Source organism: Mandrillus leucophaeus, unplaced genomic scaffold (genome assembly GCF_000951045.1).
Source record: "Mandrillus leucophaeus isolate KB7577 unplaced genomic scaffold, Mleu.le_1.0 Scaffold1365, whole genome shotgun sequence".
In the NCBI taxonomy this organism is placed as follows: Eukaryota; Metazoa; Chordata; class Mammalia; order Primates; family Cercopithecidae; genus Mandrillus; species Mandrillus leucophaeus.
The window spans coordinates 221,424-233,666 of record NW_012101327.1 but is presented as its reverse complement, the minus strand read 5'-3'; the positions used below and the strand labels follow the sequence as shown (position 1 = coordinate 233,666).

Here is a 12,243-nt window from a genome sequence, read left to right as displayed (position 1 = left end):
CACCCGCCCGCTTCGAACTCCTGGGAACTCGGAACGCACCACCCCGCCCCACGCGAGAGGGGGAAAAGAAGCCGACCCTCAGAGCCGGCGCCCGACTCGCCCGCCCTCCCCGCGCAACTCCAGCTCCCGTCTGATCCCCGGGCGCAAGCCCTGTCTCCTCCCACCCCGCCCTCCTACACATGCTCCTCCCCTTTCAAAAAAAAAAAAAAAAACTCTTTTCATCCACTTTGATAACGGGGTTTCTCCCAAAGCAGAGCTTTAAAAGGGACAGGAAAATCTGGAATAGGTTAGTCGGCCCCGCCCCTCGTTCCTGCCTGGTTTCCCCCCTTCCCTGCCTTTCCAATGGTCTCGCCCACTCCACCCCTAGCGGGTCCACCGAGGCCCCGGCGCTGACTGAGGCGAGGGCTGCGGGACAACACGCTCGGCCCTCGCCTCTCCCGGGTGGCGCTCTCCCTCTGGCGGGGACCTGGGACGAGGAGGGGTGGGGAGGGGAAGGCGGGATGGGGCTGCCCTTCCGTTGCCCATGCTAAAGGTTCCTGTGTAGGAAGCTGGACGCAGCCTGCTGGACTAGTAATCTTCCTCCTCGCTGGGGCGCGGGGGACTGAAGGGAGAGACTTTCTCCTCCTTCCTGTTCCCCGGGACAGCTGTGCTCTCCGAATCCCTCCGTTCTTCCCAGCCCACTTATCCCCCGCTCGCCAAGGCACGTTTGCACAGGCGTTTTTCCTGCTCTTTTCTGTGGGAGGGCGGCTTGGTAGAACGGCCGGCTGAGCTGGGCGAGGAGAGGGGTCTCAGAAGGTTTGCTTTCTTGCTGTTGCTTCTCACTGGCCGCTGGGCTGTCCACTTTCCGCGCCGGGCGACTGGCAACAGGAGGCCATGGATTTCCCCCAACGAGTGCGTTGGTGTTTTTCCTTGGTTTTGTTTCATTTGCATGTTCGTATGTGTAGTTTTATTTTCTTGCCTGTTTCCCTTTGATCGCAGAGAAGCGACCTCGGGAAGTATTAAACATTTGCCCTTATAAGAAGAGCGTCTGTGGTCCACCATGACCCTCGCTCATCCCAGGTGGCTGCCCGCCCTGCCCTCTCCATCCTCCCGCCTCGCACAGTACCGGCGGCTTGACCTTGGAGCCACTGCCACATCGGTTCCGCGGGGGGGAGTAGGCGGGTGGACAATTTGGACTGTCCGTCGTAGGGCGGCGGATTGTAGGCAGAGGACACCAGTCCGCAGGCCTGACACTATTAATTTTATGTAGGTCCTGTCATCTCCACGAGATAGCCATAAATGTGTTCCAGTAGCAGGAAAGCCGAACAAGGATCAGCCGCCCAGAAATTAGCCTGTCGCAGCTAAACTAATGCATGCTTGCGGCCAAGACCACGCTGTCCTCGGCTTTCAGTCAATAGGGTCTTCCCACCTTCCGCCCGCTGGATTACAAGGCCTTACTCACCTCCAAGGCTACAAGCCATTCTACACCCTGCCCACCTCTTTTTTCTTTCTTAACTTCTGCCTCCCATCCAGTCTCCCAGCGCTCGGTCTAGTGCCTTTTTTCCCTCCAGCCCTTTCCTCTTCCCTCCCTCCCTGTGCCTGTCTGCCTCTGTCCTCCCCTGTAAGCTTGTCTCCTGCAGCCAAGGTTTTCTATCACCTATCCTCAAGATGCATTTATGAATACACCTTGTCCTGCATCGCTCCGGGAGATCCCCTGATGATGATCATAATTGACAAAATGTAGCTATTGTGACATTCCTCAGCTGTGCTGACACCACCGTTTCCCTTGAGAAAATTTCTTTTTCTATATTCACATTCCCTAAACCTAATTTCACTGCTAAATTTAGACAGCCCACTGCACAGCCACTAGCTAATTATCTGTTTAGATAGCACTTTAACACGTTGTTGAGACTCAGTTAAATGTTAAACAACCAAAATTTTAATATCACTAGCCGATTTCATTCCCCCAGGTTTTCCCTGATGGTTCTGCATCTCCAAGAATTTAGCAAACATTTTAAAAAATACCAAAGGCTTAACTTGGGTGGGGGCCATTGGGCAATTGCTACAGAGACCATAAGGAATTAGCAGGTTTAGTTCTCAAAAAGATGACATGGAGCTTTAACAAATATATTTCCTCCATACTTATGGAAATTGAATAGTGGTCTGCTATGATCTTCTCTGACCTAAAGTGAATAGAGAGCATGGAAGAGCATTATTTATAGATGTTATATAAGCATTAAAAGAGCACCATGCTGGTGTTTTATGTGCATATATGTATTGTGTTCTAATAATAATAATTTGTGTTTATACAGCATCTTCAACTAAAGATGTCAAAGCACAAGCTCACTTCCCACGGAAGGTAGCAATTACTATTATCTCTACTTGACAGCTACAAGAACCTAGGCACAGAGGTTAAGTGCTCTGCAAATACTACCAGCCATATGTGGTGATTTTCCTGCCAGAACCAAGTTCTTACCTTCCAGTGGACACCATTGACCTCTCAAGATTATTCTTTAAGTTAAAAAGTAATATAAGGTAACTCAAATTTCTATTTTCTATAATAAAAGTGCCCAATCTTAAATTACATTCTCAGATGAATGAATTTTAGACATACCCACCCAGGCTTTCCTGTTGGAAATTTTTACTGGCCACAGAAAAAGATTTTACGTTACATATACAACTCATGTTTTTCAAGGGCAGAAATACTGTGAATTTTTTAAAAACCTTTAACATGAGAGTATTACTGCTTTCTGTGCCATTTTTAGTCCTCTAACTTTATAGATAAGTTCACATTTATTGTTTGAGTAACAAACTGTTTAAGGAATACTTAATTATACTTAACTTATTAATATTTCTGACACCATTGAATAACAAAGTATGCATACATTTTTTTCAGAAAAAAAATTATCTGAACAGAAAGCAACATAATCCTAATGCCAACAATGGTTTCATTGTTTTGGGTTAAGAGTACTGATGGTGTCCATCCTACTTTTGGCTCAAAGATTGTTTGCCAGTTATCAAGGTTCATTAACTCTTAACTAAAAAACAAAGGTTGACATCTTAACAAAGAAGTAATTATGTACAGTGCTGGGCATTTTACATTTACTAACATAATCCGAGTGAAAGGTTTGAGACTATTATTAGAATTTCATAGCTGACTCTGAAACAAAGGAAGTATTTTTATAGGAGAGGTAAGACATTATATACTTCGGCTAATTCTTCTTAACATCAGCAAATTTTTTATAACCTGCTGTGTGAGGAAGCATAGCTTTTCCTTTAGTAGAAGCGGTGAACAATATTTTGTAGAATATTTGAACTTTGTACTGTATTTGATAATAAGCTTATGTTACCCAGTTAGGATCACAGTTTTTGTAAAGAGAATTATGCAAATAATAAAAAACCAACTGCAGAACCACGGAAAAGTCCATCCACTTGCAAAACGTTCAACAACCTTACTCTTATTAAATTCTAGTCTTTCTTACTGAAGAGATCTTCCCTGTATGCTCATGTGACTTTCTCCCTCTTATTTCCTTTGAGTCTTTGATAAAATTTATCATTGAGGCTTTCCAGGACCACATCATATGAAAGAGCTGCCCCCACCCTAATCCCTCTGCCCTTAACTTGCTTTATTTTCTCCATTGCCCTTACCATCTGACATGTCTCTAATTTACTGTCTGTTCCCTTTCACTGGAATGAACATTCCACAAGGGCAAGCAAGTATCTATATTTTCGCTGTTAAAACTCAAGTAGGCCAGGCACGGTGCCTCCTGCCTGAAATCCCACCACTTTGGGAGGCCGAGGCTGGCAGATTGCTTGAGTCCAGGAGTTCAAGACTAGCCTGGGCAACATGGCTGTGTTAGTCTGTCCTCATGCTGCTAATAAAGACATACTCGAGATTGGGTAATTTATAAAGGAAAGAGGTTTAATTGACTCACAGTTCCACATGGCTTGGGAGGCCTTAACATGGCGGAAGGCAAGGAGGAGCAAAGTCACATCTTACGTGGTGGCAAGCAAGAGAGCATGTCCAGGGGGACTCCCCTTTATAAAACCATCAGATCTCGTGAGACTTACTCATTATGAGGAGAACAACACAGGAAAGACCTGCCCCCACGATTCAATTACCTTCCGCTAGGTCCCTTCTACAACACGTGGGAATTGTGGGAGCTACAATTCAAGATGAGATTTGGGTGGGGACACAGCCAAACCATATCAATAGTAAAACCTCGTCTCTACTAAAAATACAAAAAAAATTAGCTGGGTGTGGTGGCGTGTTCCTATAGTCCCAGCTACTCTGGAGGCTGAGGTGGGAGAATCACTTGAGCCCGGGAGGTCGGGGCTGCAATAAGCCAAGATCGCATCCCTGTACTGTAGCCTAGGCAGCTGGAGAAAGACCCTGTCCCCGCAAAAAACCAAAACCAAGACAAAACAAAAGCAAAACCCCAAGTACCTAGAATAATGTCTGCCATATAGATTCCAAATTGGATGACTAAATGATTATGATGACATACCATACTCAAGTGCATGTCTCATTCAGTAGAGGTTTATACTTCTTGAAGGTTTTGAACATAGGATTGATCGTGTATAGTTTTTTTAAGGTGGAAGGTGGTTACTCTGACCATTGCTTAATGCTCTTGATATAATTGTTGTTAGTGCTGTTTATTAAACTATTATCTCTCCACTTCGTATTCATAGTTCTGCCCTGGTTTTGTAAGGCTGGTGCTAGGACTCTGCAAACAATGTATCTCCTTTACCAACTGGCTTCCTGACAGGTTCTATCAATAGAGGTTACTGGAGGAAATGTGGACCCCTGGAGTAGGAGAAAAGGGACTTGTTCCTTTCCATTTGCTTCCTGCTATCAGCATCACCTCAGCAATAATAACCTGTCATCCTGTCTTTAGCTGTTGATTCCAGTCTCCTACTTCTTTTACACTCTAAGTCCCAGAGTCCTCATGACTCCTCAAAAGTACCAGCCCCAGCTAGGCTGTTTCTACTTCTCAGAGGTCCAAGCCCCAGCTAAGAAGGATGACTCCTCTAAACTTCTGAGTTCTAATAACACAACCTTTTCCCCTTGTCCTCCTAGCTCTAAGGGTAGTAACAGCTTCCCACAGCTTATATCTGTGGGTCACCACAGTGTTTCCCTTTTTGGTCTGGAGAACCATCCCTCCATCCCTGTGTAACATTTTAATAATATTCCCTTGATTACATAGTATAGTTTCTGTATTCCTGATTGGACCTCAACTTGTTTTTCAGTTAATATTTCCCCAAAGCTTCCCTTCTAACAGTTACGATTTGCTAAGATGAACTGCTTAAAATCACAGAGCCAACATCACTCCATCAATTAATGTAAGTAAAAACAAGGCAAATGAGCAAAATTTATTCTTTCATTGGCAATAATCCAGGTTAGCAGAGATGGGTTGGAAAGAAGTAAATTTGGAGGTAATTATGTTGTCATTACAGCAATATATACATATGCTTTGTATTTTTGTTGTTGCTCCTCATCCAGGTGATGGTAAAACAAACATAAATTTCTCATTTTAGATGGTTTAGGTGATTTTTAAGTGAACTTTGCACTTGAGAATTATTATGAAATTAAAAACAAAAGGTATATACAATTAGATAGAAGAAATAAGACTTTGTGTTTGATAGGCTACTAGGGTGACTATAGTTTACTATAATCTATCGTGTATTTCAAAATAACTAGAAGAGAATAATTCAAATGTTTCCCGCAGAAAGAAAAAACAAATATTTAAAGTGATGGATATCCCAATTATACTGATTTTATCTTTACAAATTATATGAATGTATTGTCACATGTACCCCCCTCCAAATATGTACATCTATTATGTATCAGTATAAACAAATGAAATTTAAAAAATGAGAAAAGAAAATTTGGACTTTTCTCTTAAACTTATAATAAAAACAAACTTACATTTTACATAACTATCTAAAGCCTAACTCTATTCATAGTATACAACTCCTGTAGAGGTGCTGGTGTTCCAAAAAATATAGTTTGAGAAACTGATATGCAGGCAGAAAGAAGAGCTATACTCTATCATTATGGTAGGTAGGCTAAATAATAGGTAGCTTTAATAAAGATGATTAAACTACTATGTACTGGAGTCTGTGTTACGTATTGGACATAGAAAACCCCAAGTCCTGACTCCAAATGCTAATGTCAATATTCTTGCAAACATTGGAGGGATGTACAATGTTATGTGAGAGAGCAGAGGAGGACTCTCAGGTCTGTCTAAATGAGACTGGGAATCCTTCACAGCACAGATAACATTTGAACAGTCTTAAAGAATGACTAGAAATTTTACATATGGATGGAGGAAAAGCAGCAGAGTGAATAGAAGAATGATAGATGGAAGATTACAGAGGCATGGCTGAGTGTGATGTGTTCTGTAACCCACAAGCATGCCTGTGCTGCTAGAGAGTACCACACAAAGGGGAATTGGGAGATAAGGTAAAAATGAAGTTAGATGGGTAGGTAGGGATTGTTTGTACCTTGTAAGGGACTTTGGATTTTATCTGGTCGATCATGAGAACAAACGAATTTTGAGTAGGGGAATGACAAGATTCGATTTGCTAGAAAAGTCAGAGAAAAATGTGAAGACAGATATATTGTCAGGAGATTTGGGAGAATTATAAGCAGGAGTTTAGTAAAAAACTTGTTATAAGGAGCAGAGTGAATGAAGGTCTGAACTTTTATTCATGGATGAAATAAAGTGATAAAGCAGTTGGAAAGGAGAAAATGAATTCAGGGGAATTTTAGTATTTTAAAATAAAATAGTTTATTTCCAGAGTGGGTTCAATATATGGTGTGGCTACCTAGGAGATAATAATCTAGACAACTGAGAGAAGCAAAAAACAAAAGGCATGAGAGCAAAGTGATGAAAAACAACGCTCAAAGAAGGTAATGAAAATATGAGTAGAGGCAGAGAGATACTAGAAGACAGAACATAGAGAAGAAAATAGGGGTGGAAAAAAGAAATGAAAAAGGTTTACAATAATGCAATTATGATTTTATAAATTAATGAGCAAAATTTTGGGCAGATTTTATCATTTACTTCCACTAAATATTGTTCATTGGAGTCTCATGTCTGAGTTAACCAGCTTTATGTAATGTCCAGTACAGTTTGTTTTAACATTGTCAATAACCAAAAAATATTTGTTGAAAGGAAGAGAGGAAGAGAGGGAAAAGAAAAGAGTAGATGGTTTTGCTGTTGTATTTAGATTGACCTGAACTAAAGAAGCCTGGTGTCTGTGTAGGTTCAGTACGGTAAATAGCCACTTCTTCCCGCATGGGTGTTTCAAAAGATCCTGCCCCAATTAATCTCCTAAAGCATTGTTTCTAACTTGTACCCTTTGATATCTAACCCAAAACAGATATTCATGAGACACGCCATGCCCCCCAACCCAGAGAGACACACAGAAGGAGTCTGTATAATGTAATGACAAAATCCCTGGAGCCACATTGCCTGGGTTGCAGTTCAAATCCTCACCTTGTAACCCTGGACAAGTTACTATCTTACTTTCCTCATGTGAAAATAGGGAAAATGATTGTTTCTTCCTCACCATATTTCAGGATAAATTTAGTTCATATAATTAGTTTAAAAAGGGGCCTAATACATAAAGCCCAAGAAATGTTAGGTGTGGTAGTAGTTTTATTATCAGTAATATTAATATTAGTATTTTATTATACTTCTGAGACAGGGTTTTGCTCTGTCACCCAGGCAGGAGTACAGTGACACCATCACAGCTCACTGTAGCCTCAACTTCCCCAACTCAAGTGATCCTCCCACTTCAGCTTCCCGAGTAGCTAGGACTAGCAGCATGCACCACCATACCTGGCATTTTTTTATTTTTTGCAGAGATGGGGGGGTCTCACTGTGTTACCCAAGCTGTATTTGTATTTTAAACATACATTTAGAAATTGCATATCAATCGTAGCAGCCTGGGAGTGGAATTTTGATTAGGCTCATGTTGCCAACAATCCAATTGAAATCTCAAAAGCAATTCTGAAAAAGTCTGACTTACATTAACCAGACTGTATTAATTCAGCATCATTCTTTTTTGTTTACAAACCTCTGCAGTTTACCTCGTGAATAACACTCCCCAAGAGGTCTACATTTTAATCCCCCAAACCTGTGAACAATATATGGCAAAAGGAGGTTAAGTTTGCAGATAGAATTAAGATTGCTAATCAGCTGACCTTAAAAATAGGGAGATTACTCTAGATTATCCAGTTGGGCACAATGTAATCACAAGGATCCTTAAAAGTCAGAGGAAGGTAAAAGACAAGAGTAAGGGAGATGTGACCACAGAAGAATGGTCAGTAAGAAACAGGTTACTGGCTTTGAAGATAGAGGAAGGGAACAGTGAGGCAAGTAATATGGCAGTATCTAAAAGACTGAAAAGGCAGGCTGGGTGCAGTGCCTCATATCTGTAATCTTAGCATGTTGGGAGGTCAGGGTGGGAGTCCAGGAGCTTGAGACCAGACTGGGCAACATAACAAGACCCTGTCTCTACAAAAAATTTTAAAAAATAGTTGAACATGGTGGTGCACACCTGTGGTCCCAGCTACTCTGGAGGCTGAGGTAGAAAGATCACTTGAGCCTGGGAGGTTGAGGCTGCAGTGAGCTGACATCTCGCCACTGCACCTCAGCCTGGACAACACAGCAAGACCTCATCTCGAAAAAAAAAAGAGCAAAGACACATATTCCCCTTAGATCCTTCAGAAAGGAGTACAACCCTGCCCATACCTTGATTTTGGTCGGTGATATCCGTGTTAAGACTCCTAACCAACAGAACTATAAGATAATAAATTTGTGTTGTTGTAAGCCATTGAATCTGTGGTAATATTACAGCAGCAGTAGAAAACTAATCCATCCCCCAATCCCCTTACCTTAACTTATTTGACCAACACTCAAGAACCTTAACATAAAACTCAGTTTATTTATTTTATCATTATACTTTAAGTTCTGGGATACATGTACAGAATGTGTATGTTGGTTATGTAGGTATACATGTGCCATGGTGGTTTGCTGCACCCATCAACCTGTCATCTACATTAGGTATTTCTCCTAATGCTATCCTTCCCTGGCCCCCCACAACCTGAGAGGCCCCAGTGTGTTATGGTCCCCTGCCTGTGTCCATATGTTCTCACTGTTCAACTTCCACTCATGAGTGAGAACATGCAGTGTTCAGTTTTCTGTTCTTATGTTAGTTTGCTGAGAATGATGGTTTCCAGCATCATCCATGTCCCTGTAAAGGACATTAACTCATTCTTTTTTATGGCTGCGTAGTATTGTATGGTCTTTATATGCTACATTTTCTTTATCGAGTCTATAATTGATGGGCATTTGGGTTAGTTCCAAGTCTTTGCTATTGTGAATAGTGCCGCAATAAACATACATGTGCATGTGTCTTTGTAGTAGAATGATTTACAATTTTTGGGGTATATAGCCAGTAACAGGATTGCTGGGTCAAATGGTTTTTCTAGTTCTAGATCCTTGAGGAATCGCCACACTGTTTTCCACAACAGTTGTACAAATTTACACTCCCACCAAGAGAGTAAAGGCATTCCTAGTTCTCCACATCCTCTCCAGCATCTTTTGTTTCCTGACTTTTTAATGATCGCCATTCTAACAGGCAAGAGATGGCATCCTATTGTGGTTTTGATTTGCATTTCTCTAATGAGCAGTGTTGTTGAGCTTGTTTTCATATGTTTATTGGCTGCATAAATGTCTTCTTTTGAGAAGCGTCTGTTCATATCCTTCACCCACTTTTTGATGCTTGTTTGTTTTTTTCTTTTCAATTTGTTTAAGTTCCCAGTAGATTATTGATATTAGCCCTTTGTCAGGTGGATAGATTGCAAAATTTTTCTCCCTTTCTGTAGGTTGCCTGTTCAATCTGATGATAGTTTCTATTGCTGTGCAGAACCTCTTTAGTTTGATTAGATCCCATTTGTCAATTTTGGCTTTTGTTGCCATTGCTTTTGGTGTGTTAGTCATGAAGTCTTTGCCCATGCCTATGTCCTGAATGGTATTGCCTAGCTTTTCTTCGAGGGTTTTTATGGTTTTAGGTCTTACGTTTAAATCTTTAACCCATCTTGAGTTAATTTTTGCATATGGTGTAAGGAAGGGGTCCAGTTTTAGTTTTCTGCATGTGGCTAGACTGTTTTCCCAACACCATTTATTAAATAGGGAATCCTTTCCCCATTGCTTGTTTTTGTCACATTTGTCAAAGATCAGATGGTTGTAGATGTGTGGTGTTATTTCTGAGGCCTCTGTTACTATTCCATTGGTCTATATTTCTGTTTTGGTACCAGTACCATGCTGTTTTGGTTACTGTAGCCTTGTGATATAGTTTGAAGGCAGGTAGCATGATGACTCCAGTTTTGTTCTTTTTTGCCTAGGATTGTCTTGGCTATATGGGCTCTTTTTGGGTTTAGTATGAAATTTAAAGTAGTTTTTTCTAATTCTGTTAATAAAGTCAATGGTAGCTTGATGGGAATAGCTTTGAATCTATAAATTACTTTGGGCAGTATGGCCATTTTCATGATATTGATTCTTCCTATCCATGAGCATGGAATGTTTTCCCATTTGTTTGTGCCCTCTCTTATGTCCTTGAGCTGTGGTTTGTAGTTCTCTTTGAAGAGGTCCTTCGTATCTCTTGTAAGTTGTATTCCTAGGTATTTTGTTGTCTTTGTAGCAATTGTGAATGGGAGTTCACTCATGATTTGGCTCTCTATTATTGCTGTATATGAATGCTTGTGATTTCTGCACATTGATTTTGCATCCTGAGACTTTGCTGAAGTTCCTTATTAGCTTAAGGAGTTTTTGGGCTGAGATGATGGGGTTTTCTAAATATACAATCATGTTATCTGCAAACAGAGATAAGTTGACTTCCTCTCTTCCTATATGAATACTCTTTATTTCTTTCTCTTCCCTGATTACCCTGGCCAGAACTTTAAATACTATGTTGAATAGGAGTAGTGAGAGAGGGCATCCTTGTCTTGTGCCAGTTTTCAAAGGGAATGCTTCCAGCTTTTGCCTATTCAGTATGGTATTGGCTATGGGTTTGTCATAAATAGCTCTTATTATTTTGAGGTACAGTCCATCATTAACTAGTTTATTGAGTGTTTTTAGCATGAAGGGTATTGAATTTTATCAAAGGCCTTTTCTGCATCTATTGAGATAATCATGTGTTTTTTGTCATTGGTTCTGTTTATGTGATAGATTATGTTTATTGACTTGCATATGTTGAACCAGCCTTGCATCCCAGGGATGAAACTGACTTGATCATGGTGGATAAGCTTTAAAATGTCCTGCTGGATTCGGTTTGCCAGTATTTTATTGAGGATTATCGCATCAATGTTCATCAGGGATATTGGCCTGAAATTTTCTTTTTTGGTTGTGTCTCTGCCAGTGTTTGGTATCAGGATGATGCTGGCCTCATAAAATGAGTTAGGGAAGAGTCCCTCTTTTTCTTTTGTCTGGAATAGTTTCAGAAGGAAGTGTATCAGCTCTTCATTTTACCTCTGGTAGAATTCGGCTATGAATCCTTCTGGATTTTTTAGGTTGGGAGGCTATTAAGTACTGCCACAATTTCAGAACTTGTTATTGGTCTATTTATGGATTCGACTTCTTCCTGATTTAGTCTTGGGAGGGTGTATTTGTCCAGACATTTATCAATTTCTTCTAGGTTTTCTAGTTTATTAGCATAGAGGTGTTTATAGTATTCTCTGATGGTAGTTTGTATTTCTCTGGGATCCATGGTGATATCCCCTTTATCATTTTTTATTGTATCTATTTGATCGTTCTCTCTTTTCTTCTTTATTATTCTGGGTAGTGTTTTATCTATTTTGTTAATCTTTAAAAAAAAACAACTTCTAGATTAATTGATTTTTTTTAAGGGTTTTTCGTGTCTCTATCTCCTTCAGTTCAGCTCTAATCTTAGTTATTTCTTGTCTTCTGCTAGCTTTTGAATTTGTTTGCTCTTGCTTCTCTAGTTCTTATAATTGTGATGTTAGGGTGTCAATTTTAGATCTTTCCTGCCTTCTGATGTGGGCATTTAGTGCTATAAATTTCCCTCTAAACACTGCTTTAGCTGTGTCCCAGAGATTCTGTTACATTGTGTCTTTGTTCTCACTGGTTTCAAAGAACTTATTTATTTCTGCCTTAATTTCATTATTACCCAGTAGTCATTCAGGAGCAGGTCATTCAGTTTCCATGTAATTGTGTGGTTTTGAGTGAGTGT

At 40.5% G+C, this 12,243-nt stretch overlaps 1 pseudogene across 1 annotated transcript in view; it reads left to right on the top strand.

The window, feature by feature from the left end:
* Positions 1-253: 253 nt before the first annotated feature.
* LOC105534553 overlaps positions 254-12,243 on the top strand; it is a 178,714-nt pseudogene continuing 166,724 nt past the window's right edge. The window contains exons 1-2 of the transcript XR_001005299.1: positions 254-286; positions 2,292-2,504. The product of XR_001005299.1 is annotated as an uncharacterized LOC105534553 (transcript). The remainder of the gene's footprint in view (positions 287-2,291; positions 2,505-12,243) is intronic.